General features: G+C 43.3%; 1 protein-coding gene across 2 annotated transcripts in view; it reads right to left on the bottom strand.

Annotated features, from left to right (window-relative positions):
- Positions 1–27,884, bottom strand: part of LOC126259634 (UDP-glucosyltransferase 2-like) — a 796,919-nt gene that overhangs the window by 529,173 nt on the left and 239,862 nt on the right. Inside the window, exon 2 of one of the 2 annotated variants that reach the window (XM_049956559.1) lies at positions 7,294–7,392. The exons of the other annotated variant lie outside the window; for it this stretch is intronic. The gene's annotated coding sequence lies outside the window, so the exon portion shown is untranslated. The remainder of the gene's footprint in view (positions 1–7,293; positions 7,393–27,884) is intronic. 2 annotated transcript variants of the gene reach the window in all.

Genomic DNA, 27,884 nt, shown 5'->3' with positions numbered 1-27,884 from the left:
TTAGAACTACTTAAACCTAACTAACCTAAGGACATCACACACATCCATGCCCGAAGCAGGATTCGAACCTGCGACCGTAGCAGTCGCGCGGTTCCGGACTGAAGCGCCTAGAACCGCTCGGCCACCGCGGCCGGCTCTAATGACATTGTCATCGACCTAAAATTAAATCATAATGTTCCTTTTTACTGTATGTTTCTTTGAGGTTAGTGCTCAACCAGCAGGCTATCAAGATGTCTGTAGTGATACGTCGCGTGCTGTTGCTCTCTCTTTAATATCCAAGAATATTGTCATATGAACACAGGTAAGAGGCTGTAATAATCACAATCTCGCTACTATACATGTATGACTTCAAAGCCAGAAAATAATGGGAATCATGAGACTGAAACTGTCCTCGTAGAGTGATGATGGTGATTGGTTTCTGGGGCGCTCAACTGCGTGGTCATCAGGTCCCGTACGAAGTCCCAATTTTGACACAGTCCAATTTGTACACAATACAATCTAGTTACTGCCACCAATGACGATGATGAAAAGACGAGGACAACACAAGCACCCAGTCCCCGGGCAGAGAAAATCCACAACGCTGTCGGGAATCGAACGCGGGACCCCGTGATCTAAAGGCCGCAACGCTAGCCACTAGACCACGAGCTGCGGACGTTTTTTATAGAGTGGCAACACGAACAGTACACCGTCGTTTAAGCTATAAACCAATGCGACGTCTTATGTTGGAACCTGAGAAGCATACGAATTGTAAGGGATACATCTTAAAGAAAGTGTGAAAGGACGTTTACAAAGAAAGTTTCAGAGATGCCTCCATTCAATTCCTCAGAAAGTGTAATTTCTCACTAAGGGACAACTGGAGACAGGTGGTTTCTTATATCACCAACTTCTAACTGATTAATATTTATCCACAGTGGTTTATCCATTACCACATGCACATCTATTCTCTGCAAGCAACCGAGTGGTGCATAGCGCACCACTGTCTATTTCTTCAAATTCCTTTTACAGATGGTAAACGGAACGACTGCTGCGAATCAAGTTAGTATTATCTGCTTTTGTCGGCATAATTACTATGCAAGACGATGTGCGACGAAGCAATATGTCTCTTGTCTCGTCTTGTAATGGAACCGCTTAGTTTTTCCAGAGCGAACTAAATCTAATATGGGAGTTTGTTGGGCATTTCCTTAAACGTCTGACGGACACTAGATGTTTTCATGGAGACTCACGTATGTTTGAAAAATGCTTTCAGTTTCAGCCCTTACATCCATTTTTATATACACCGGCTAACGAATAATACTCAAGAGTAGGCTAGATGAGAGTTGTTTTAAGAGAAAAATTGCATAGGTGAATAGTTCCTTATTTTAAAGAATCTCAGTCTGGTACCTTACTTCCCCGCTGTTATGTACAGGGTGTTTCAAAAATGACCGGTATATTTGAAACGGCAATAAAAACTAAACGAGCAGCGATAGAAATACACCGTTTGTTGCAATATGCTTGGGACAACAGTACATTTTCAGGCAGACAAACTTTCGAAATTACAGTAGTTACAATTTTCAACAATAGATGGCGCTGCGGTCTGGGAAACTCTATAGTACGATATTTTCCACATATCCACCATGCGTAGCAATAATATGGCGTAGTCTCTGAATGAAATTACCCGAAACCTTTGACAACGTGTCTGGCGGAATGGCTTCACATGCAGATGAGATGTACTGCTTCAGCTGTTCAATTGTTTCTGGATTCTGGCGGTACACCTGGTCTTTCAAGTGTCCCCACAGAAAGAAGTCACAGGGGTTCATGTCTGGCGAATAGGGAGGCCAATCCACGCCGCCTCCTGTATGTTTCGGATAGCCCAAAGCAATCACACGATCATCGAAATATTCATTCAGGAAATTAAAGACGTCGACCGTGCGGTGTGGCCGGGCACCATCTTGCATAAACCACGAGGTGTTCGCAGTGTCGTCTAAGGCAGTTTGTACCGCCACAAATTCACGAAGAATGTCCAGATAGCGTGATGCGGTAATCGTTTCGGATCTGAAAAATGGGCCAATGATTCCTTTGGAAGAAATGTCGGCCCAGACCAGTACTTTTTGAGGATGCAGGGACGATGGGACTGCAACATGGGGCTTTTCGGTTCCCCATATGCGCCAGTTCTGTTTCTTGACGAAGCCGTCCAGGTAAAAATAAGCTTCGTCAGTAAACCAAATGCTGCCCACATGCATATCGCCGTCATCAATCCTGTGCACTATATCGTTAGCGAATGTCTCTCGTGCAGCAATGGTAGCGGCGCTGAGGGGTTGCCGCGTTTGAATTTTGTATGGATAGAGGTGTAAACTCTGGCGCATGAGACGATACGTGGACGTTGGCGTCATTTGGACCGCAGCTGCAACACGGCGAACGGAAACCCGAGGCCGCTGTTGGATCACCTGCTGCACTAGCTGCGCGTTGCCCTCTGTGGTTGCCGTACGCGGTCGCCCTACCTTTCCAGCACGTTCATCCGTCACGTACCAAGTCCGTTGAAATTTTTCAAACAGATCCTTTATTGTATCGCTTTACGGTCCTTTGGTTACATTAAACCTCCGTTGAAAACTTCGTCTTGTTGCAACAACACTGTGTTCTAGGCGGTGGAATTCCAGCACCAGAAAAATCCTCTGTTCTAAGGAATAAACCATGTTGTCTACAGCACACTTGCACGTTGTGAACAGCACACGCTTACAGCAGAAAGACGACGTACAGAATGGCGCACCCACAGACTGCGTTGTCTTCTATATCTTTCACATCACTTGCAGCGCCATCTGTTGTTGAAAATTGTAACTACTGTAATTTCGAAAGTCTGTCCGCCTGAAAATGTACTGTTGTCCCAAGCATATTGCAACAAACGGTGTATTTCTATCGCTGATCGTTTAGTTTTTATTGCCGTTTCAAATATACCGGTCATTTTTGAAACACCCTGTATATGTGGTCATCTCACTTAAGACATTCCTGTCTGAAGCCCTTAATTCGTTACCTGATGATTTTTTTGCCTAATGTGGTGTGTTTAGGTATAGAATGTTGTTCGAATCTTCGAATCTCTCGACATTTCGTACAGGCTGTTAATGCAACTATTTCTTGAGCCGAAGTTGAGCATTTCTGTTCTTATTATAAGTTCTTACCCAGTTAACAAAGCCTGTTACATGAATGAGAGCACTCAAATTTTTGGAACCTTATGACCTCTTATTCTTGCCTGTATAGATCCTTTCTGGTGTTCTTTTTTTCCATTTACGGATGGCACCTTAATATATATATTTAAAAAATAGACGTTAAATTATGCATTTTTTATTTCGTAAACTTTGATAAGAGGGTAATAACCGCTGACTAATAACTAATAAGCGACGAAAGTCAATTTCCTGCAGTAACAATTAGTTGTAATCAGTTTTCAGAATGTGAAGGTGACGTCTATTGTTAGCGAATGAAATTTACTTTTGTCTCCTCTTAACTTAGTTATTAATCAGTGGTGTTATTCGCTTACTGAAAGTACAAGGTGTATCAAGTGCGAAGGGTGTAGTTTATTGCCTATTTTTTAAAATATGAACACTGACATTGCCTTCCGAAAATGGAAGAAAAACCACCAGAAATGATCTATGTAGACAAGAATAACTATATGCAATATTGCCATAGACTGATGACATTGTATTCATGGCAAGTGCCGGAGAGCATCTAAACAAACGATACGTCTTTTATACTTAACTGGAGACGATAGCGATTTTAAAACAGAAGTAAATAAAACGAAGACAACGCCATTCTTTGGGTTACACCCAGAGGGAAGATCAGATTTTGGATCAAGTTCAGCACTTCAGTCACGTACGGAGCTACATTACTTTTAGCGAAGCTAAGGATATATATGGACTGACAAGCAGGACATTAAAAAATACAAAAAGAGACACTGATTTTTAATTTATTGACTCCCGGAACGCGCCGATACAACCATCTCAACACTGTAAATGTTACAATACAATTTGGTTTGATAACTCAGGGCATAGATTAGTTTAATTCGTACCCTTGTATAAAGTTACATAGGCTCAACAGAGAACAGATTCCCACATAAAACAAATTTTACACTCACAGTACACTGAAACAAGTAAACAAGACGAAAATCTAACACAAGGTACATTGAGGTAATATACAATAAAAATCCTACTGTTAGCACAATAAGAAATTACAAATCGCCGTTGGTACACATTCGGGATCTTCACATTTCAATCAATATTAATGACTATGTATCTAAACTAGCAGTAAATAGTCTTTTGTATGTCGTGTAAGAATTTTTTCAGGCTGCGGGTAGGTAAATGGATATTTTTGCATGTTTATAAGTACCATCGGGACAGAACATGAGAACAATATACAAGCACCCGATTTGAGTTTTACAGCCATACGTATGGATACACCAGTGAGAGATAAAAATGAAATTTTATAAGATTTAGGCTGCACCTGTTCTGATATACGGCAGTGAATCCGGTGTTATGAAGAAAGATTCCAGGCGTGTTCAGTAGCCTGAAATGAGATTATTATAAGTAGTCAAAGGCTGAAGTTAGCTGGAAGGGACTGCTGATGAAAACATTAAACAAGAGCTGAACGTTTTGCAGTGAATCACGAAGTAGAAGGACGTTAATAAAAGTGGAAGGAACATCTGGAACGAATGGAAGAAACTAGAAATCCAAAGACAAACTCAAGAGAAAGTGAGACACAGGATGGCAAGTTACAACATGGAAATGAGGCCACAACAGATCGACATGCCTTGTCTGTTAGAGGCAGAAGGGGAAACTAAAGTAACTTTTACACGCTTTCTACTACTTACGCAAGTAACAGAACATTATTACAGCTGCCATTGTTAGTAAAGGGATTAAGACCTTATTGTGGCTGGTCTCGTCTTGCAAAAACATCTTCATCAATGAGACCTGCATTTCTCCTGGTGTATACAATGTTCAAATAACGTACGGGAATGCAACCGAGTGACAGCGTCGAAAACCGCCGATATTTCGACAAGTGAACCCTGTCATTTTCAAGGCTGGAAAATGACAGTGTGTGCTCCTGTCGAAATACCGGCGGTTGTCGACGACGTCACCTGGTTGCATTCCTGGCAGTTATTTGGACTCTCACGAATCTTTCTCAGTGTCCGTTGACTAGCAAAACTAATGTTTGGTCTTACGGAATTCTTATGACGAGTTAACTCCTGATCATCTAAAATAACATTCCCATTTTGTAGAAACATAACGTCCCACACCAGTAGTCATACCGACACGCATACGACACAGTGGAAAAGTGTTTCCATTCGATAGGGAAGGAATCAGACTATAATCAGGCAAGGCACAAAATCGGCGCCTCTGGTTTTAAAGAAATCATTCCATATTCACTTGGAATACGCTAGACAACACAATAACATGAGCACTGAGGTGATTCTATGCTGTGCAGTGACGTAAATATGACCACCTGTCAAAAGCCTGGATAATCACTGCGTTGCAAGACATGCAGGAAGACATTCAGTGGCGTTCCAGAAAGTACTGACAGGGATGTGGAGCCATGCGAACTCCTGTGACGTGACCGCTGCGCTACATTTCTCGGTAGAGGATTCATGGCGCTAACAGCCCGATCGCAGTGGACACACAGAGTCTCGACTTGATTTAGATCGGAGGTGTCTGATGGCCAGGCGAGTGTGGTAAACTCATCCTGGTGCTCTTCGAACCACGCACCCACAGTGCGAGCTGTGTGATGCATTTCAGTGTCCTGTTGGTAGATACCATCGTCTAGCGAAGAAACATGTTGGGGTGGACATGAACCCCATGCCTTCCTTAATGACGAGATCACAGAAGGAATGCCACGAAAACATGTCCTACGGACCTTAACGCTCCCTCCTCCGGCCTGGACCCTACCGACGATTGTTGCAGGGTATTTTCTTTCAGACGTTTCACAGCTCAGGAGCATAAAACGTAATTCATCTGAAAAGGTCACCTGTCACCACTCAGTGGATATACATTTGCGGTACTGGTCTTTGTCGGCGATGAACAGCAGTCAGAATGGATGCTGTAACAACGGGTACAGTTGAAAATGTATGCACGGACCGGGACTCGAACCCGGGATCTTCTACTTTACATGCGAGACTCTCTATCCGTCTGAGCCGCCGAGGACACATTGGGTAGTGCGACTGCAGGGACTTATCTCTGGCACGCTCCCTGTGAGACCTACATCTCCAAGTTATTGTCTACACACTGCGTTTGTAGTGCCGCTGCCCACTATACTCATTACTCGTGGCAGTCAACCTACCGATTCCCATAAGAATTCGGGCAATGTGAGTGCATTCGCACTGAAGGTCATTTGCCGGTATGTCTAATCTATATGAAGATGGTGCCTGTTCTTTCGGACGTGTCCAAAAGAACAGATACCATTGGTGATCTTGCGGCTCTCGAAGAATGGATTCCAAATGAAATCCAGACTTACAGGCGTTGATAAATATCAACAGAGGCGGTTGAAAATGTGTGCCCTGACCAGGACTCGAACCCAGGTTCTCCTGCTTACTTGTCAGACGCTCTATCCGTCTGAGCCACCGACGCCACAGAGGATAGTGCGATTGCAGGGACTATCTCTGGCACGCTCCCCGTGAGACCCACGTTCCCAACTTACTGTACACGCACTGCATTTGTGGTTCCCCTACCCACTATACTCAACTTTCCACGTTGATATTTATCAACGCCTGTAAGCAGCTAAAAGTCTGGATTTCATTGTAATTTTAGTTTACATTCTTAGTCGTTTCGAAGATGCTTCCACCCTCGACTCGAATACCAATGGTCACGTGAGATAAATCGCTCCGTTTCCGCGTTTTCCACCTACCCCAGACACGATTTATATATCCTAGATGCTAGTACTGCTATTTGCTGTCTGTGAGTGGTTATAGCACTCTGACGTCGGACTTATGCGGTAGTCGCATTAATGTGACTGGATCGTGTATAAAATATGACACGTGAGGGGGGGGGGGGGGGGGAAGATATGACAACAGTAAGTGGTGGAATGCCTGTGGATATTTCATTAATATTAGTCGTTGCCGAAAAGACTCGTTTTACCAATTCACTGCTCCTCTTTACATAATAGGTGTAAACTGACTTTCATAAGATCATTCTAAATGCAAAGAGCTGGTTTGCTTAACTTCATGCTGATCACGCTAAAGAAACAAGACATCCCGGGAGGGACGGCCAGTATTCAGGGATATAATAGGAACCATCATTGGAAGCACAGAAGTATAGTAAAGATGAGCTCCAAAATGCATACCTTATGAACTATGAAGTACTTGTTCATCTTCGATTCTGTGGAATAAATCTCCTACTGCCAGGACTTTTTTCTCCATATTTTGTGAGTACATAGTATGATCTGAAACAAACAAAAATCGTCTAGTAAACGTGGGCTCCATAATGCATTCCTTATACGCTTGAGCACTTCTTGAGTGGAAGTGTTTCACAGTAATGAAAATGAACAAATGATCGTAGGTCTTATGATATGGATTTTAGAGCCCATGTTTAGTAGACTTTTTGCCTCGAACGGTCGTTCCTGCCTCATCCTTGAATAGTGACCATTCCTCTTGGGACATCCTGTATAAAGCTAAAATGGAACTCTTGGATGGGAAGCCAATGAACGTTTGGCGTGTTCATAAATTCATGCAGTTGATGGTGATCAATAGCTCTGAGCATTTAATTACTCTACGAGCTTTGCTGTGCATCGCCAGGCATGAACCGTAAACTGGTTACCGAACTGTGCCTGAGAAAGTAACTTGCTTACAGTTGTGTTGCTTGGTACCTAACATGTACTTAAATACGGGCTGCTAGACACAAGAAGTGTGTCCTGACTTTGAGAGGAACCAACACCGCGACACCGGGGAGCATGGTCCCAACGTCGCTTACGCCAATACTTGGGACTCGGGCTTGTGTTATACCCGTTTTAACCGAAAGGGCATGACAACAAAAAAAAAAAAAATCGGATGTCAATGTTTCTTCGAACACGTATACACGCTCGAATAGAATGGTCACCAGAGTGCATGAGTGTTTTCGTTGTTTCGTTACCACACCCAGTAGGGAGTATATGGGGCTTGAACAGTGTTATATGCTGACTGATCACTGTGATCGAATCGTCTATCACCCAGAGCTGTGGAGCATTCAAACGTGATAATGGATTGATGTAGGACTTAATGGGAACTTTAGGGCAGGCATACCCCTTGTAAAGGTTCTGACCGGCCACATCTGACCACCAACAGGGAGGATCGCCACACGGTGCACCAAGGACACTGTAATCCATTAACATGTATGACTGCCATCCGAGAACAAGTAATGAACTCCCTGCAATACACTCTGCCATTCCTAACCGCTGATTGGAGCCTAGTGGCGACGGAACTAGAGAATTATTTGCCATAAGCGTAGGCTGTTGGTAGCATCACAAAACAAATGGCTGTGTTTAAAGTTGTGCTGTGACCAGGACTTCTTATTAAAGACGCGGCATTGTATTTTCAGCTACGAATCTCAGTTCTTCACTACCCCAGATGCCCATCATCAACGAGAATGACGGCAGTTTGGGGAGGGCTCCCAATTTTCCAATAGTTTGGAAATACACAATGGTGGTACTCCTGGCGCTGTGGGGTGGTAAGCCATCGGGTATAGCTTCAGGTCACGGTTGGTAGTGACTGAGGGAACTCTGACGGCACAACGGTACTTCATGGATCTCTCGCGCCAGTATATGTTACCTCTCAAGCGACAGTAGCGTGGTACCAGTTTTCATTGGGACATTGCTCTTTCACACATGGCACGAGTCTCTGCCAACTGTCTACATGATACTGAGCTACTGCTGTGGCCAGCAATATCCGCAGCTCTGTCCTCTATAAAACATGTGTGGGATCAGTTCGGATGTCGTCCGCATCTCGTGCTCTAGTTACTGCCTCTGGCTCACAGCGTCCCACGTTCGATTTTCGGACGGGTTGGGAATTTTCTATGCCTGGGGACTGGATGTTTGTGTTGTTCTCATCATTTCAACATCATCATCATGTTTAGTGATAGTGGCTAGATTGGACTGTGTAAAAAATTGGACTGTGTCAAAACTGGGACTTTGTACGGGCGCTGATGATCGCGCAGTTGAGCTCCCCACAAACCAAACATCATCCTCACAGCTCGGCTCTGACCACCGTCCCAGTGCCAGTATCCCGAATATCAAGGACCAATTAGAACAGGTCGGTGTCAGATAGGCCAGGACTGAGTTCTACGGCTTTATGACACCCTTCCCAATCGAATCAGTGCATAGTGCATGAAACCAGCCCGAGAGGAACGAAAGGGGGGGGGGAGGTATAGGGAGAGGGACGACTCCTACTGATAAGTGAGTTGGGTTGATGATTGATCTCTTTTACCAGAAAACACTGACCTACTAAAGTTGTATAGGTGTTATGAAACATTTTTTGGTAAATATTTGACTGATGAGAATTTGTTTCATAAAAATTCGCCCTTAAAAATGGCTTGGTCATTATTCAGTTATAGAAGGCTGATTTGTGTGTGTAATTTTCGGATATGCGTGAGACTAAATTAGCGTATGTTAAATATCAACGTCACATTGAGGACAAACAATAATACTAGGCAATTAAGACACGTTCAACACAGAAAAGGGGGAAACGGTAACAAAGAAAACAAAGAAGCGGCAGTAAAGGCATCGCCAGTGTGGGAGAGCTCCGGTGGGGGTGGGTCAGGGAGACAGTGAAGGGATGAGTGGAAGAAAGTGAGAACATCTGGCGGCGCTAGTCTGCGGTAACGGCGGAGGCGGCGCAGGCAGCAGGGTAGGGGGGCGGTGTGGGCGGTGTGGGTGGTGTGGGGTGGGCCGCCAGAGAGCCAGCAGCCTGCCCAGGCGGCGCAGGGCAGACCAGGCGCTGCGGAAGCTTTTAGCCGCGGTCCGTTTTAAGGCGCGCCGCTCTCCGCTCTTACTACACGGCCGTTGCGGTTCCGCCGGGCGGCGTCCGGACCGCTCACTGCACCATTTCCTTTGCTACCCCTGCTGCCGCGCTTCCCTAAGGGTAAGGCGCTTTCGGGTCAGCCAGTAAAAACAGGCGGGTCAAAACCCATTAAAAATAGAGGAGTAGCAAGATAGTAGTCTTCTTCTTGGAGTTCAGTTTCATCCTGCTTGTGGAGCAATAAAATACACGGTCCGGTCACGTTAATGAGACGACCGCCTATGTACGACGTCGACAAACAATAACCACTCACCGAGGGCAGGGGGCAAAACCAGCAGTGGAGGGTATATGATGCGTGTCGAGGGAGGTGGGACGCGGAAAACAGTACAGACTGTCATGATGCGTAAACGGAATGATATACCAGGTGATCAAAAAGTCAGTATACATTTGAAAACTGAATAAATCACGGAATAATGTAGATAGAGAGGTACAAATTGACATACATGCTTGTAATGACATTGGGTTTTATTAGAACAAAAAAAAGTACAAAAGTTCAAAAATGTCCGACAGATGGCGCTTCATCTGATCAGAATAGCAATAATTAGCATAACAAATTTAGACAAAGCAAAGATGATGTTCTTTCCAGGAAATGCTCAATATGTCCACCATCATTCCTCAACAATAGCTGTAGTCGAGGAATAATGTTGTGAACAGCACTGTAAAGCATGTCCGGAGTTATGGTGAAACATTGGCGTCGGATGTTGTCTTTCAGCATCCCTAGAGATGTCGGTGGATCACGATACACTTGCGACTTCAGGTAACCCCAAAGAAGGATGCTGAAGACAAGGTACAAAGTAAGATAAGAAGTGATGAAGTTTTCTGTAGGTCAGCAAGGAAAATACCGATTAGAAGAAAAGACAATATTGCAGCAGCGCTGGCCGATGCAAGCAAGCTGCCCTACGAGGTGATTGCAGACGTCAGCTGACAGCATTTTGCCACGACGCCTGCCTCGGTGCGGTGGTACGACGATCCGGTTACGAACAGTGATGTTAAAGAAATCGAGGACGTTCCTATAGCGTTGCGACAGGGGAGCTACGTGTTGTGTGTGGCACCTCCATGAGAACATGCCTAACACTTGTACGGTTAAGTGCTGGCTGCTAAGCCGCAAAAGGCGTCGAATCGGCGACTTCTGTGTGACAAGCTATAGTAGTATTCTGCGGAGAAGCATCTTCGCTCTTCAACATGTAACACGTCAGCCTCAGTTGCAAATAGAAACCAATCTTTACCCACGTTTCAGCCAAAATAATTTGGCCTTCAGCAGAAGCCAGCGACACTAAACTATTGCATGCCATAGTTTGGCCATGTCAGGTATAAAACTGTAGCACCGTAGTAACCAGTCATAAATCTGCATTACTTGGGTTGAAGAGAAACTGCAGGCCCCACTGCGCGGACGAGATCGGTAGGCCGTGAGAGCTGCGCCGGATCAGTTTTATACTTGACATGGTCAAATATTGGCATGCAATAGTTTTGTGTCACTGGCTTCTGAAGAAGGCCAAATTATTTAGGCTGAAACCTGGGTAAAGATTGGTTTCTATTTGCAACTGAGTCTGGCGTGTTACATGTTCAGTTATCACAGTTGGTGACGGGGCTGCACAATGTTAAAAATTCTTCGCTCTTCCGTTGTCCGCTGGTGGAACAATCATACTAGCCATTCTCGTCCATCATGCGAGGAGACCGACCACGATATTGCCCAGAATCTGCTTCACTTAGACCTTTACAAGCACCGACTCAGCTAGCATTTACTGTTCTAAGGCGCATCCAGCCACACATTCACTTCCCAGATACCACCACTTCCGTTATCAGCCGCTGCCGAGACAGTTCGCTGGTACGTTCTGCATGCCACGCCAGCAACTGATGCAGTTCCGCCATCGGCGGGGAATGATTACCTCGCAAGCTCGCTTCGCTCTTGGGACGAGCTGAGCCCTGCTGGCTGCAGGAGACGTTACTTCATCACATTGCCGCCGAGGACCATGGGTTCGACGCCAACACCCCACCTGCTGGTATGGGAAATAGCTCTCGTAGGTCTATGGCACCAAATAAATAAATCAGCTAGTTCCAGATTGGGTTACTGGATTTTTGTCCTGCTCCTACTGAGGAACCTAAATATCCGGGGTTGTACCGATCGCTCTGAAAAGTCTACTTCTGACGTTTCCAGCCTCAGCGGGGAGCCGCCACTCAACCCTGTAGACACCTTTACAGTTTGCTAGACAGGGTGTTAAGACATCAGAACATAACTTCCACAATACTAAAGGAAGCTGCAACGGGGAAAATCCGTAAGGGAAAACAGAGACTGAAAGATAGGTAACTAATCTGAGTTAAGGAAGTTTACTCAGGAGGCACAGCTCTGGCAGGTCTAATGAAACCAGTTAGTAGACCGACGAAACCAAAATGTGAGCAGATGCTTTCAAGATTCTTTTTCGCGCAACTCTGATTCAAGTGTCCATATCATGTATTTCGATTGGAAGCAGGAAAGTGTCTGCGACCATGTTCTGCAGCAATTCCTGCTTCCTAGAATGCAGTTTTCATCCTTAATTCTAGATACACGTTGATCGCTAAGAACACCTTGCGGTTAATTCTGGTATCAATTATTTATACAACGCGTAGTTTACAACTGGCATCAGTCGATAATAAGGTAACAGACAAACGACTATCGTTTAATTTTATTACCTTTATACACCTGGAAGTAAACTTACATTTCCCTCCCAGTCAATCTGTTGTATCATGCGTATCACGTTACAGAAGACGTCACTCCATATTCAAGAGAATTGTGAACCTTAATCAATATTCCCAAACGACTGTGCTTCTCCTCCTCTCACTCTGTCTTAATCTATATCACTGGATGTTATCCAAAGCAGTGGCTCCCAAACGTTCTGAGACCATTATCCATGAATGAGATAGCGTATCAGCCAAGACTCGCTACATAGTTCGACATTTAACGAAATTTTACTTTTAAAAATTTAAATCCATATTTTTAAAGTTACGGATGCCCACTGATATTTAACGTTCAAACAAATAAAAAAGAATACTGATGGGGAAATATTAAAATAAAAAAGAATACTGATGGGGAAATATTAATGTCCTAACGACGATGAGTTTATTAGACACAGAAAGTACCATAATAGCGTCTGGGGTCCTAGCATTTCCTTTAAGCGTTTTCGGAAAACCATGAAAAGCCTAAATCTGTAGGACGTTACATTTAAAAAGGAAACAATATCTTGTCCCAGAATGGATTAAAATAAGAATCCAGAGATTGTAACGAGCAGCTAGCAAAAGACAGTCGAAAGGAGAAAAACTGTAACTAATGAAAAGAGACTTGAAGAAACTGAGAAACAACTGCTGGAGATTTTGAGACTACACAAAGATCCATTACACTTGATTTAGCGGAAGTAAGGTGTAAATCTGCTTATGTACGAAACAAGAAAAAAGAGAAAACTGATGTAAACATTTCAAACAGATAGAGCACCAGAAGAATAATTAAAGCGACGGCGGTTTAATACTTGATCCTAATGCATAACTCTGTTTAATCCGTTGCTAACCCTGTATACAGCAGTTGTTATAAAAACCATTAGCGCACTGCTCCCGAAACAAGAGCCTGAAATCTATATTTCCCGAAGAGCAACAGACTGTTATTTATGTCACCATATTTCATGAATATTAAATTCTATACAGCGATTATTTAATTTTGTTGGTATCGCGGTGATTAAAACTAAAATAAAGCTGAATTGACGATTTTTTTGTAACTGCTTAATCTATATAATAGCTCTGCGGCAGTTAATTTTGATGTAGGACTGGGAGCTTTGAACACGGAGATTTTGAAATAACAAGTTTCTTTCTGAAAGAGTTACTGACGTAATGGACAATAAATCCTGGTGTCCCTGGCTGGCGATGTGCCGATCTCTTTCCTTGCCAGACATGGTATCATGTTGTGCCCCAGTCGCCAAAGTTAGTGGAGTATGAGGCGGAAGTTTGCGTGTTACATCTCAAATACTTAAATGAAAATTTATCGCACTCCAAAACTGTTTGCAGTGCGTTCCGAAAAGAAACTGCTGAAAATTGGACAGAATGCCTTTAATTCCAAGTCGCATGTTTGCTGGCAGAATATGAGAAAAGATTTTCGGGTTTGAATGTAGTTACTCGGCTACAAGAAGGCTTACTGAACCATACCTTCAAAAATGAAATACATATCTTTTTTCTTACAGGTATTGCAATACTGTTGCAAATGGTTTAGATCTACATCTACATTCGTATTTAGCAAGGCACTGTGCGGTGTACGGTAGAAGTACTTACAAGGGAACCTCCTCATCGCACCTCCCTCAGATTTAGTTATAACTTGGCACAGTGGATAGGCCTTGATAAACTGAACACAGATCAATTGAGAAAACAGGAAGAAGTTGTGTGGAACTGTGAAAAAATAAGCAAAATATACAAACTGAGTAGTCCATGGGTCGTATAGGCAACATCAAGGAGAACGTGATCACAGGAACACCGTGGTCCCGTGGTAGCGTGAGCAGCTGCAGAAGGAGAGGTCCTTGGTTCAACTCTTCCCACGAGTGAAAATTTTACTTTCTTTATTTGTACATAGGTATTATCTGTCCGTTCGTTCATTGACGTGTCTGTTCACTGTAATAAGTTTAGTGTCTGTGTTTTGCGACCGCATCGCAAAACCGTGCGATTAGTAGACGAAAGGACGTGCCTCTCCAAACTGAACCGAAAACATTTGATCGCAAGGTCATAGGTCAACCGATTCCTCCACATGAAAACACATCTGATATATTCTATACGACACTGGTGACGGCGTCACATGACAGGAATATGTTGTCAACCCACCTAACTTGTACACTTGGCGAATGGGTAAAAAGATTCTTCTACCTTGCTCGATTTAGGTTTTCTTGTGGATGTGATAACCACTCCCAAAAAAGTGATGAAAACATAAGAGTTTGTCACATAAACTGAAAATAAAAAATTAAACTTTCCACTCGATGGAAGATTTGAACCTATGACCTTTCGTTCCGCAGCTGCTCACGTTACCACGAGACCACGGCGCTCCTGCCAGCACAGTCTCCTTGATGTTGCTTATCTTCCCATGAACTACTCAGTTTGTATATTTTGCTTATTTTTTCACAGTTCCACACAATTTCTTCCTGTTTTCTCAATTGATCTGTGTTCAGTTTTTCAAGGCCTATCCCTGTGCCAACTTATAACTAAATCTGAGGGGGGGTGCGATGGGGAGGTTCCCTTGTTAGCGTCATTGCTATTCATTAACTGCCAGTTCTCCTCGCAAAAGAAGCGAGTGTACATTGTCCGTCCCTACGATCTTATCGAACAGATCATCTGCAGGAAGCCACTGAAGGAGTCCCTTGAACGTATGAAGTGTCTGTTCCTCCACTTTGTGACATCACTACCCGGTGAGTGGACAGTTTACGAACAATCTGAAGATGTAGCAGTGGACAGTCCCTTTTCGCCAGGAGAGGTAAATATATAGATGGAGTATTTAGAATTGCTTAGTTATATGGAAACTTACCTGCTTTTAGGGCACACAAAATGAAGAGATTGGTCGAGTTTCTAGGAATCCGCTATATAAAGTTCTCCATTAATCCAGAAAACAATGGTCAAAAAACCTATTTACACTGCTTGGTCAAATGGAGAACCAGTGTCTGTCTCCTAAGGAGGCGTAATTCAATATGGAAAAAGATTCATGTTCTGTTTACACTGATAGAAAAAAATCACAACACCAAGAAGGAGTTGTGTGACATAAACGAAAACTGGTAGGCGTGCTTCTACATCTGAAGGATGAACTCTGTTGCACAAGTTGCATACGAGTGCCGCTAGTAGCGCCACAGTGAGGATGCAGATCAGGTTTCTTTAAGTACACTCTCTAACGGTCGTGTGTATTAGTTACTTTCGCAGGACTGTAGACACTGACCATGACTGCTGGCAGCGGTAGTCACGAGAATGTACGATCGCAAGAAGACCGGTCTCTGGACGGCCACGTGGCACTACCGAGAGGGGAGACCGTCGTGTTCTGTGTATGGCTCTGGCGCATCCTACTGCATCTGCAGCAGCAATTTGAGCAGTAGTTGGCACCACTGTGACACAACGAACTGCTAAAAATCGTTACTTCAAGGACAGTTACTAGGCAGATGCGTTGTAGTCTGCACTCCAATGACTCAAAACTACCAGCATTTGGGGCCAGTGGTGTAAAGCGAATGCTCATTAGATGGCAGGGTGGATGGAGGTCTGTTGTATTTTGCGATGAAAGCTGGTTCAGCCTCGGCGCCAATGATGGCCGCGTGTTGGTTAGGAGGAGGCTGGTTGAGGGCCTGCAACCAACCTGCCTGTGTGCTAAACATCGTGGACCTACACCTGGAGCTACGGTCTGGGGTTTGATTTCGTATCACAACACGAGCATTTATCCCATGCACCCTGATTGAAAATTTGTACATCTACCGACCTGTTGTGCTGCCATTCATTAACAGCATTACAGTATGTATTATTCAACGGGATAACGCTCGCCCATATAGCGCTGTTGTAGCCTAAAATCCTGCATAGCGTGCCGACATGCTGCCGACATGTGCCCAATGATGCCCATATCGGATATCATCGGACGACAAATCCAGCGTCATCCAGAAACAGCATTAAGCATTCATGTATTGACCGACCAAATTCAAGAGGTATGTAACTCCATCCCACAAACACCATGTGTCATGCGGCACCTGCATAGCAGAAAGCATGCACGTTTGCATGCGTACATTCAAATTCTGGCTATTATTAATGTACCAGCATTTCACTTTTGCAATGGCTTATCTCGCGCTTACATTACCCTGTGATCTTGGAATGTCAATCATTTAAATATGTTACACAGACAAATTTATTTCCGAAATTTCATTACTCTTCGTTAGTTATTTTCTGGCGTTGCGATTTTTTTCCATCAGTGTGTATCGAAGACGACTTGGGCTTACAAAGCCTGAATATTATCAGTGGTATCGATAGTAACGATGCCACATAGTTTCAAAGGTTGGCACTACCACGAGACACCGACGGCAGCGCCCTCTAGCTGGTGCTGTGCAGCTCTACGAGCTCCGCGACTGCTTCAGCCCATTTCATCAGGTGCAGGCAGGACACTTCGCTTCAACTTCGGACCACCTTTCAAGTTATATAATATGTTTGCATATGTTATCCACTAGTAAAGGTGCCTAAGCCGTATTTGCAGTACCGAGAGATTAGTACCTTTTCCTTTTCCTGTTCCTTACCCACGCGCCGCCTCCCAGGCGGGATACAAAATTATCGCTTTCTCTATGAAAATACGGACAAGGAAATTAAAAATGTCTAGATGCTCAACGGTGCATATTTAGGTTCAGATAAGTGTTTTTTAAATTCTAAAGAATAAATTTATTTCAGAATTGTCCCCAAATCGCAGGGAACTAGGCGTATTGCCAGAACTGTTAAGCTAGACACAGAGAAACTTAGAACTAGTAAATATTTTAAACTTAATTTGAATCATAACAAGTATCAAGGACCGAATCATGTGCCGCCCATCCTAACTGCATCATCCAGCATCCACTTCTTGTCTGCAATGGATGAGGTTGAACTCCCGGATGGACCGGCATCTTGTGTCGAATGGCGACCAGCTAGAAACTTGCCGCAACATTCCACAAAGGTTGTTGTCCATAAACATTCTTCATTTTCCGATGGGTGTCTACCGGTGAATGTACTTCGACAGCCAAGAAAATAATAACAGCACGTTGGTCTTGTTTGGAAGCATCTGGCAACAGCGACGCTGTAGTTCATGTTTCCGTATTTACCGCACGGACATCGAAAAGACGCGAATACCATACTCATCCCTTGCCTACATGTCGGTGGTTAAATACTCGCATCAGAGTAGCGCTAGAACGCATATATGCTACAGCAAACCCTCGAAATTTTTTGATCGTGCCTTATATTTCAGCTAATGAACGAGCTACAAAGTGATTGGGGGTCAGTAACCTCCTGCAGATGCCTACAAATTGGAAAGATTGTCACCATTGAACGCAACATTTACTTGTTGTGAATGGAGCCAATGCAAGCATAATCTTCAGTGAAATTAACGTAGAAGGTGGAATGAATTTCGAGGTATTTAGATTTACTGTCACTACATAGCTCGTGGGGACAGCAACGTGTTCCCCAAGAACAAGGGCAAATAAATCAGTACGTATCAGCTGTTACAGTCCACACGGTTAAGCAACTTATATGCCAGCACAGATAACATAAAGATGAGCATGATTTGTCACAGTGACACAACTCAGTCGTACAACGTGGCTGAGCCAGACATGTTATGTTAGTCCTCTGCTTGATTGCAGAGTATCATAAAAAGCTAAAAATTCCTTTCGCTGTGAAACCAAGTACGATAAAAATATCATTTTTTAAAATAAAATGTGTTCTTATAATAATTTGGTTTGCACACATATTAAGAAAATAGTAATTCTAGGAAAGATTTTCTTGCTGGTGAACGAAGGTTAATGGTTGCTCGACTGCCAATAGATAAAGGTTCGTTTATTCCCCTACTCCTGCGGCAGGAACTGCTCAAACGTGCCTTATGCATTATGTGACACTGCCCAGCAAGTTCCTGGTACCTTGGCACTATATTATAGTCATCGTAATCTTAACGTGGAAGTATACGTTCCTTTATCCATTCCTCCGCGATTTTTAATACGTTATTGCATTACCCTTCCCATGGAACGCAAGTCACACCCTGTCGAATGCAATGGGTACCTCCGTTATTATGGTAAGTATTTTGCTGCAGCCATGTTGTACTTTTCGCAAAATTGACTTATTTTTCTATTTCACATAGATTACCTATGTTTCGCTTTTCTTTGCCCGTGCTTTCCATAGTCTGTAAGTAGGTTGTTTAGGTTTTTATGTTCGTAACGTCACGTAGCGGTCTGTATGAAAATCACTGACTGTGCTGTGTGAAGTCTGTGGCTGGTTGGCATTGTTGGAATATTCCCTGTTGTAGTGTTGGGTAGTTCGATGTGAACAGCGCGTGGCGTTGCGCAGTTGGAGGTGAGCCGCCAGCAGTGGTGGATATGGGGAGAGAGACGTCAGAATTTTGAGAGCGGACGATCTGGACGTGTGTCCATCGAAAAGAGTGAATTTTTAATACTGGATACCATGAACTGATATATATATATATATATATATATATATATATATATATATATATATATATATATATATATATGATAAGTTTTGAACATTATTAAGATCCATTAAATAATAATTATACACTCCTGGAAATTGAAATAAGAACACCGTGAATTCATTGTTCCAGGAAGGGGAAACTTTATTGACACATTCCTGGGGTCAGATACATCACATGATCACACTGACAGAACCACAGGCACATAGACACAGGCAACAGAGCATGCACAATGTCGGCACTAGTACAGTGTATATCCACCTTTCGCAGCAATGCAGGCTGCTATTCTCCCATGGAGACGATCGTAGAGATGCTGGATGTAGTCCTGTGGAACGGCTTGCCATGTCATTTCCACCTGGCGCCTCAGTTGGACCAGCGTTCGTGCTGGACGTGCAGACCGCGTGAGACGACGCTTCATCCAGTCCCAAACATGCTCAATGGGGGACAGATCCGGAGATCTTGCTGGCCAGGGTAGTTGACTTACACCTTCTAGAGCACGTTGGGTGGCACGGGATACATGCGGACGTGCATTGTCCTGTTGGAACAGCAAGTTCCCTTGCCGGTCTAGGAATGGTAGAACGATGGGTTCGATGACGGTTTGGATGTACCGTGCACTATTCAGTGTCCCCTCGACGATCACCAGTGGTGTACGGCCAGTGTAGGAGATCGCTCCCCACACCATGATGCCGGGTGTTGGCCCTGTGTGCCTCGGTCGTATGCAGTCCTGATTGTGGCGCTCACCTACACGGCGCCAAACACGCATACGACCATCATTGGCACCAAGGCAGAAGCGACTCTCATCGCTGAAGACGACACGTCTCCATTCGTCCCTCCATTCACGCCTGTCGCGACACCACTGGAGGCGGGCTGCACGATGTTGGGGCGTGAGCGGAAGACGGCCTAACGGTGTGCGGGACCGTAGCCCAGCTTCATGGAGACAGTTGCGAATGGTCCTCGCCGATACCCCAGGAGCAACAGTGTCCCTAAGTTGCTGGGAAGTGGCGGTGCGGTCCCCTACGGCACTGCGTAGGATCCTACGGTCTTGGCGTGCATCCGTGCGTCGCTGCGGTCCGGTCCCAGGTTGACGGGCACGTGCACCTTCCGCCGACCACTGGCGACAACATCGATGTACTGCGGAGACCTCACGCCCCACGTGTTGAGCAATTCGGCGGTACGTCCACCCGGCCTCCCGCATGCCCACTATACGCCCCCGCTCAAAGTCCGTCAACTGCACATACGGTTCACGTCCACGCTGTCGCGGCATGCTACCAGTGTTAAAGACTGCGATGGAGCTCCGTATGCCACGGCAAACTGGCTGACACTGACGGCGGCGGTGCACAAATGCTGCGCAGCTAGCGCCATTCGACGGCCAACACCGCGGTTCCTGGTGTGTCCGCTGTGCCGTGCGTGTGATCGTTGCTTGTACAGCCCTCTCGCAGTGTCCGGAGCAAGTATGGTGGGTCTGACACACCGGTGTCAATGTGTTCTTTTTTCCATTTCCAGGAGTGTATTATCTACTTTCTTAAAAAAATGGGAGGAGCACAAACAGACATTTCCCTTCACAGGAACTGTATACATAATTTTTCAACGATTTGGTAACTTTTTTGACATAGTAAGTTTTTGTGATGCATCACTCTAGTGTTAAGATCTGACTTAGGTATTAGACATTTCCTATCTTTACTGTAATATTCTTTCTGCTTGAGCTTTACCATGTTTAGGTATAAGTTATTGCATTTGCTGCTGCTGTTTGCCAGGCATAGTTCCAATGAATTTTAAATTGTATTAACCCAGTTTTAATACTGATTTATTTTTCTTGTTGCTGCACATTGGTTCATATTAGTTGTAATGTTGCATTTGCTTTGCTACTTTAGATATACTGCTGCTTGCTTTGCCATTTTGCATTTTTTGTCATTGCTGTTTGTGTTAATTGTTTTGTGCTCCTGCATTGCCTCGTCCCTTAGTTTATGCATCTGAGCTCAGTAGATTTAAGTTAGCTTAAGATGGGGTAGGCTATATAAGAGAACGAGTTGTGATTAATTGGAAGAAATGCGTTGAGAAGCTATAAGAAAATGGTTTGGCCAAAAAAGTAGTGTACAGTGGAGAATAATTATTTTGAAAGAGGATATGAACAAAAAAAGTAGGGTTTAGGGACAACAGGTTTAGGCAGGATTTTCTTGGAAATAAATGATGATGTAAGATAATGGAAAATAAATAATGAGGTAAGAAATATGTGAACATATAAATACAGAAAGCATGCTTGGATGTTTTTTTTTTGTTTTGGGTTGGACTGCAGTACCAAATGTTACATTGAAAACAAACCCTATCCTTTCCTTTTGTGTTATTCCCGTTATTTGTTTGTGTACCCTTGTGTATTTGTCTTCTTCCTGTCTCTGTGTGCTGTTTCATAGAATTTTTTTTTGGCTTCTAGTACTAAGCTACATTCACTATGACGAGGAATACTGTTATCTTCATATATAATTTGCATTAATATTATTTACTCTGTAAAGATGTTTAAACATTATTTATTCTGTTCTTTTTTAATGCTCAGGTGTGAAGTTAATCTTTCGAAAGTTCTTCTTGTTTTTCTTCTTTATTTACTTACGTCATAATTCCTGTAACACTGATGTATATGTTTATTTATATTCTTTTGTAAAGCCTGTATTACTACAAATGTTATCTGTATTATTATGTTCTTTAATGATGTATTTTGTACCTTTGTAATTGTATTCTTATGTTGTAAATTTATAATTGTGTAAACACCAGTTCTTTAAATTAAGTTTCATTTCACTGCACACGTTTCTGTTGGTCATAGTATATGCACAATATGTGAGAAGTTGGGACTGTTAGTGTTTGCACGTGTGTTAATGATTCAGAAAGGGACTGGTTAACATCATTGCTGGTTCTAAGGCCATTTCCAAAAACTTTCTGAGTGCACAAGTGGTGGTTTATGGACTTTCTATATTGTCTGCAAGACTCTTCGATGGTAATTGTGCACCTGCACAGTCGCAACAGATGGCTGCTGGCCGTCTTTACAAGGACTGGAGTGGGTCTGCACCTTTGATGGCCCACCAACACCATACTCTCTACCAGGACTACAGTGGGTCTGCTCTGTGATGACCTACCTACCAATATTCTTCTAAACTTCGGCTGACTCTGCTGTGGGTTTGCTCTGTTGTGGTCCATTACCTGTATGCATGTCAAGAGTCAGCATTGTCATTCCGTTGGAAGGACAACACTACATCTTCAAGACTGCATGGAAATCCACTATTTCCGTGTGCATTTTCTTTTACTGCTCAGACTTTCAGAAAAAACTGCAATTACTACTGTGATGAATGATCAGGACTGACTTTATGGACTGTGAGAAAAACTTTGCTTTTGACCAACAGTGTATCAATAAGTGCATGCATTTGATATCTTTGTTATTGTAATTATGAAAATTTTTTTTCATATCTGTATTGGCCACTGCCCAAAACAATTAGTAAAATTTTTGTGGGGAGCATGGGGGCTATGTAAGTAGGCTGTTTAGGTTTTTATGTTGGTAACGTTACGTAGCGCTCCGTATGAAAATCACTTGCTGTTCTGTGTGCAGTCTGTGGCTGGTTGGCATTGTTGAAATATTCGCTATTCTAGTGTTGGGCAGTTGGATGCGAACAGCGCATGGCGTTGCGCAGTTGAAGGTGAGCCGCCAGCAGTGGTGGATGTGGGGAGAGAGATGTCAGAATTTTGAGAGCGGACGATCTGGACGTGTGTCCATCAGAAAGAGTAAATTTGTAATACTGCATGTCATGAACTGATATATATATATATATATATATATATATATATATATATATATATATATATATATATATATATATATATATATATATATATATAACCTTTGAACACTGTTCAGGTAAATACATTGTTTGTTTCATTTGCTAACTATGCCTATCAGTAGTTAGAATCCTTTACTTAGCTGGCAGTCTTGGCACTAGCTGTATTGCAGTAGTTCGAGTACCGAAGATTTTTGTGAGGTAAGTGATTCATGAAAGGTTTACGTTATTGTTAGTCAGGACCATTCTTTTGTAGGGATTATTGAAAGTCAGATTGCGTTGCGCTAAAAATATTGTGTGTCAGTTTAATGTTGATCAGAATACGTAAACAGAGAAATGTCTGAGTACGTTCAGTTCTGCTCAGCTGTGTGAAAATCAAATAACGTAAGGGGTTTATCAGCACAGTCATTTATAATTTTTCTAATGGGAGGTTTCAAGTCGATTTAGAAAATCTGGCACCCTCAGATTGTCTCTCTGAATTCTGTCGTGTCGGAAGCGTCGGACGTTTTTCTATAAACTTCTCAAAGATATCTAGCAAAATATGTTTCTGACCGGTTTTCAATGGTTTTCCGGGCTTACGTTCCACAGCACGAAACGGGATCACTTCATACATTTTCGCAGAGCAACCGGAAAAGAGCAAATGAGCAGAACTAGCTACTGAGATTTGAAACAAGAACTAAATGAGTTAAATATTTAACACGGTGACTGGCAAAACAGTGAATATCTTCAATGTTTTAGCCTTTCTCGTTGTATCATTAACGCTAGAATAACAACGAATTAAACAGTACACAAGTAGGGCGTATTCGCAGTGGCGTAACAACATCTGGTATTGGTGCACTGCAAACTTTCACCAGCATCTCAGGGTTGAAAATATGACGTACGAAGTACAGTTGTAACTGTGCACTACCTGAGTACCGAGCGGAAATACTGTAGGCATAGTGTCATATAGTCTGCACTGATCGTAACAAAGTTGCAGTAAAATGTTGTTTGTTCTGTGGCGGCATAGAGAATTACAAGAGCTACAGCGGGAATGGAAATGACTGTGATTAATTTTAAACTGAATGAAGTTGTGAACAAAATACCCAGTATAGATAGCTTACTCTGCTCGCCTTACCGAAAGTCAGGCGCAGAGATTGCTGTTGGAGAGTGGTAAGTTGGCTGCTGCGTGAAGTTGTGAAAATGATGTGAGAACATTCACTTGACAGAACTTACGCTTTACTGCAGAAATAAATAGCTGAAACACAGAATGCACCTATACAGATAATGAGTAATATATGCTGGAAATATTTAATAAACTTTTACCCTTTGTATCTAAACAAATATGGTTATTATTAGCAATTAGTTTAAGGGCACAAGATGAACGTCTTCGTTTTAAGAAGACAGGTGAGAGAAAGATAAGTATGAAGGACTCGAAAGTAGGTCGTTTTTGTTTTATAAAAGAGACGAATGAAAATATGTGGCTCATATTGGTAAATCGAGATCAGAGAAGTTCTTTCGTAACACGGAATGGAATCGTTGAAAGTCCATATTCTACAATAGGCGTAAAAACTGCACAGACAGGTACTATCTGGGACCTTGATGTCTAGAGCTTGTTACAGGACAGAGCGTGTGGTCGCAACAGCCTTATATGAACCCTCAGAAGCTCTGGAGTGGACCAAAAAGTGAACGCTGTCTACTGCGTAGGAGACACTCGCACGTAGCTGGGAGTCGGCTGAATATGTGTTGTGAAAAAACTTCGTATATAAATGTGCAGAGTTGTTAGAGGAGATTATCTGTAGGATACTGGAAGGATTTGACACTGCAGTTTCCTTAGAACAACGTTCTCGCAGTGTCCGGAGCAAGTATGGTAGGTCTGACACACCGGTGTCAATGTGTTCTTTTTTCCATTTCCAGAAGTGTATAAAGACCTGATTTTTTGGGATTGGAATTATTATATTCTTCTTGAAGTCTGAGGGTATTTCGCCTGTCTCATACATCTTACTCAGCAGATGGTAGAGTTTTCTCAGGACTGGCTCTCCCAAGGCTGTCTGTAGTTCTAATGAAATGTTGTCTACTCCCGGTCCCTTGTTTCCACTTAGGTCTTTCAGTGCTCTGTCAAACTCTTCACGCAGTATCATACCTCCCGTTTCATCTTCATCTACACCCTCTTCCATTTCCATAATACTGTCCTATAGAAAATCGCCCCTGTATAGACCCTCTATATAGTCCTTCCACCTTTCTGATTTCCGCCGGCCGCGGTGGTCTAGCGGTTCTAGGCGCTCAGTCCGGAGCCGCGCGACTGCTACGGTCGCAGGTTCGAATCCTGCCTCGGGCATGGATGTGTGTGATGTCCTTAGGTTAGTTAGGTTTAAGTAGTTCTAAGTTCTAGGGGACTGATGACCATAGATGTTAAGTCCCATAGTGCTCAGAGCCATTTGAACCATTTTTTTTCTGATTTCCCTTCTTTGCTTAGAACTGGGTTTCCATCTGAGCTCTTGATATTCATGCAAGTGGTTCTCTTTTCTCCAATGGTCTCTTTAATTTTCCTGTAGGCAGTATCTATCTTTCCCCTCGTGAGATGAGCCTCTACATCCTTACATTTGTCCTCTAGCCATCACTGCTTAGCAGTTCCTGTCGATCACATTTTTGAGACGTTTGTATTCCTTTTTGCCTGTTTCATTTACTGTATTTTTATATTTTCTCCTTTCATCAATTGAATTCAGTATCTATTCTGTTACCCAAGGATTTCTACTAGCCCTCGTCTTTTTACCTACTTGATTCTCTGCTGCCATCACTATTTCATCCCTCAAAGCTAACCATTCTTCTTCTACTGTATTTCTTTCCCCCGTTCCTCCCAATTGTTCCCTTATGCTCTCTCTGAAACTCTGTACAACCTCTGGTTCTTTCAGTTTATCCAGGTCCCACCATTTTGCAGTTTCTTCAGTTTTAATCTACAGTTCATAACCAATAGATTGTGGTCAGAGTCCACATCTGCCCCTGGAAATGTCTTACAATTTAAAACCTGGTTCCTAAATCTCTGTCTTACCATTATATAATCTATCTGAAACCTTCTAGTATAGCCAGGGTTCTTCCATGTATACAACCTTCTTTCATGATTCTTGAACCAAATGTTAGCTATGTTAGTTATGCTCTGTGCAAAATTCTACCAGGCAGCTTCCTCTTTCATTCCCTAACCCCATTCCATATTCACCTACTACGTTTCCTTCTCTTCCTTTTCCTAACGTAGAGCTTCAGTCACACATGACTATTAAATTTTCGTCTCCCTTCACTACCTGACTAATTTCTTTTATCTCATCATACATTTCATCAATTTCTTCATCATCTGCAGTTTTAGTTGGCATTTAAATTGTACTACTGTAGTAGGCGTGGGCTTCGTGTCTATCTTGGCCACAATAATGCGGTCATTATGCTGTATGTAGTAGCTTACCAGCACTCCTATTTTTTATTCATTATTAAACCTACTCCTGCATTACCCCTAGTTGATTTTATATTTATAACCCTGTATTCACCTGACCAAGTCTTGTTCCTCCTGCCACCGAACATCACTAATAGCCACTATATCTGACTTTAACCTATTCATTTCCCTTTTTAAATTTTCTAACCTACCTGCCCGACTAAGGGATCTGACATTCCACGCTCCGATCCGTAGAACGCTAGTTTTCTTTCTCCTCATAACGACGTCCACTTGAGTAGTTCCCCCCGGAGATCCGAATGGGGGACTATTTTACCTCTGGAGTATTTTACCCAAGAGGATGCCATCATCATTTAATCATACAGTAAAGCTGCATGCCCTCGGGAAAAATTACGACTGTTGTTTCCCCTTGCTTTCAGCCGTTCGCAGTACCACAACAGCAAGGCCGTTTTGGTTATTGTTACAAGGTCAGATCAGTCAATCGTCCAGACTGTTGCCCCTGCAACTACTGAAAAGGCTGCTGCCCCTCTTCAGGAATCACACGTTTGTCTGGCCTCTCAACAGATACCCCTCCGTTGTGTTTGCACCTACGGTACGGCTATCTCTATCGCTGAGGCACGCAAGCCTTCCCACCAACGGCAGGGTCCATGGTTCATGGGGGGGAATTTATTCATGTTTTAAGCTGAGCTATGTTCCGGTTAATTCAAGTTTTTAAATTTATTCATAAAAACTTGAATTATCCGGAACGTAGCTCAACATAAAACATTAATTATATTATACGTCGTGTTTGTATGATAAAGTGTTCTGATATGTAGTTGACGGAAATCAACAATGTATGGAGACTAGACTTTAATGGCGACTTTGAAAAAATTAGGTAACGCGATATGACGGATCAATATAATTGACGATGACTAAGACCTGGACCCTGAAACGAACTACCATAGTGCACTTAAACTGGAAAAGAAATGCTGCTGCAGTGGGTGCGCAGTAAAGTCAGAGAAATTCACTCTGAAGATTCCTAGTGCCAGTGTTGCAAACTGTAGAAAATTCGAGATGCAGTGCCTACTGCTCTTCAGCGTTGGGTTGGATGGTGGACCAATGTCTCCTCCTCTCATTGTGATCCACCTTCGTAGCCAGGTTCCAAATCCAAAACCCAATTCCCTGCTAGGTTCATGACTCAAATTGAACCACGCAGCTGGAGTTGGTAACCGAATTTCTACCCTACTGCTCTCGCGTTCGCCAGCGGAAACCTCTGTTCCTCACACTATACGCAACCCACGGAAAGCTCCATGTGGAGCTTGCGCCAACGAGCTAAAACCACCGGTTGGGAATAAAGGATAGCACTCCCACGCCAACTGCGCGTCACTTCGTGTGCTATACAGCCTCATTCCATAAGAAGGGAGAAACTGTTCTTCCAATCTAAGCACGTCTTGCGGCGTCGCACAGGCATCTGCTGTAACGATCTCCGACGTCATGGACCGCATT

Source organism: Schistocerca nitens, chromosome 5 (genome assembly GCF_023898315.1).
Source record: "Schistocerca nitens isolate TAMUIC-IGC-003100 chromosome 5, iqSchNite1.1, whole genome shotgun sequence".
NCBI lineage: Eukaryota > Metazoa > Arthropoda > Insecta > Orthoptera > Acrididae > Schistocerca > Schistocerca nitens.
Note: the sequence above shows the minus strand (reverse complement) of the source record. Positions and strands in the feature narration are given on the sequence as shown.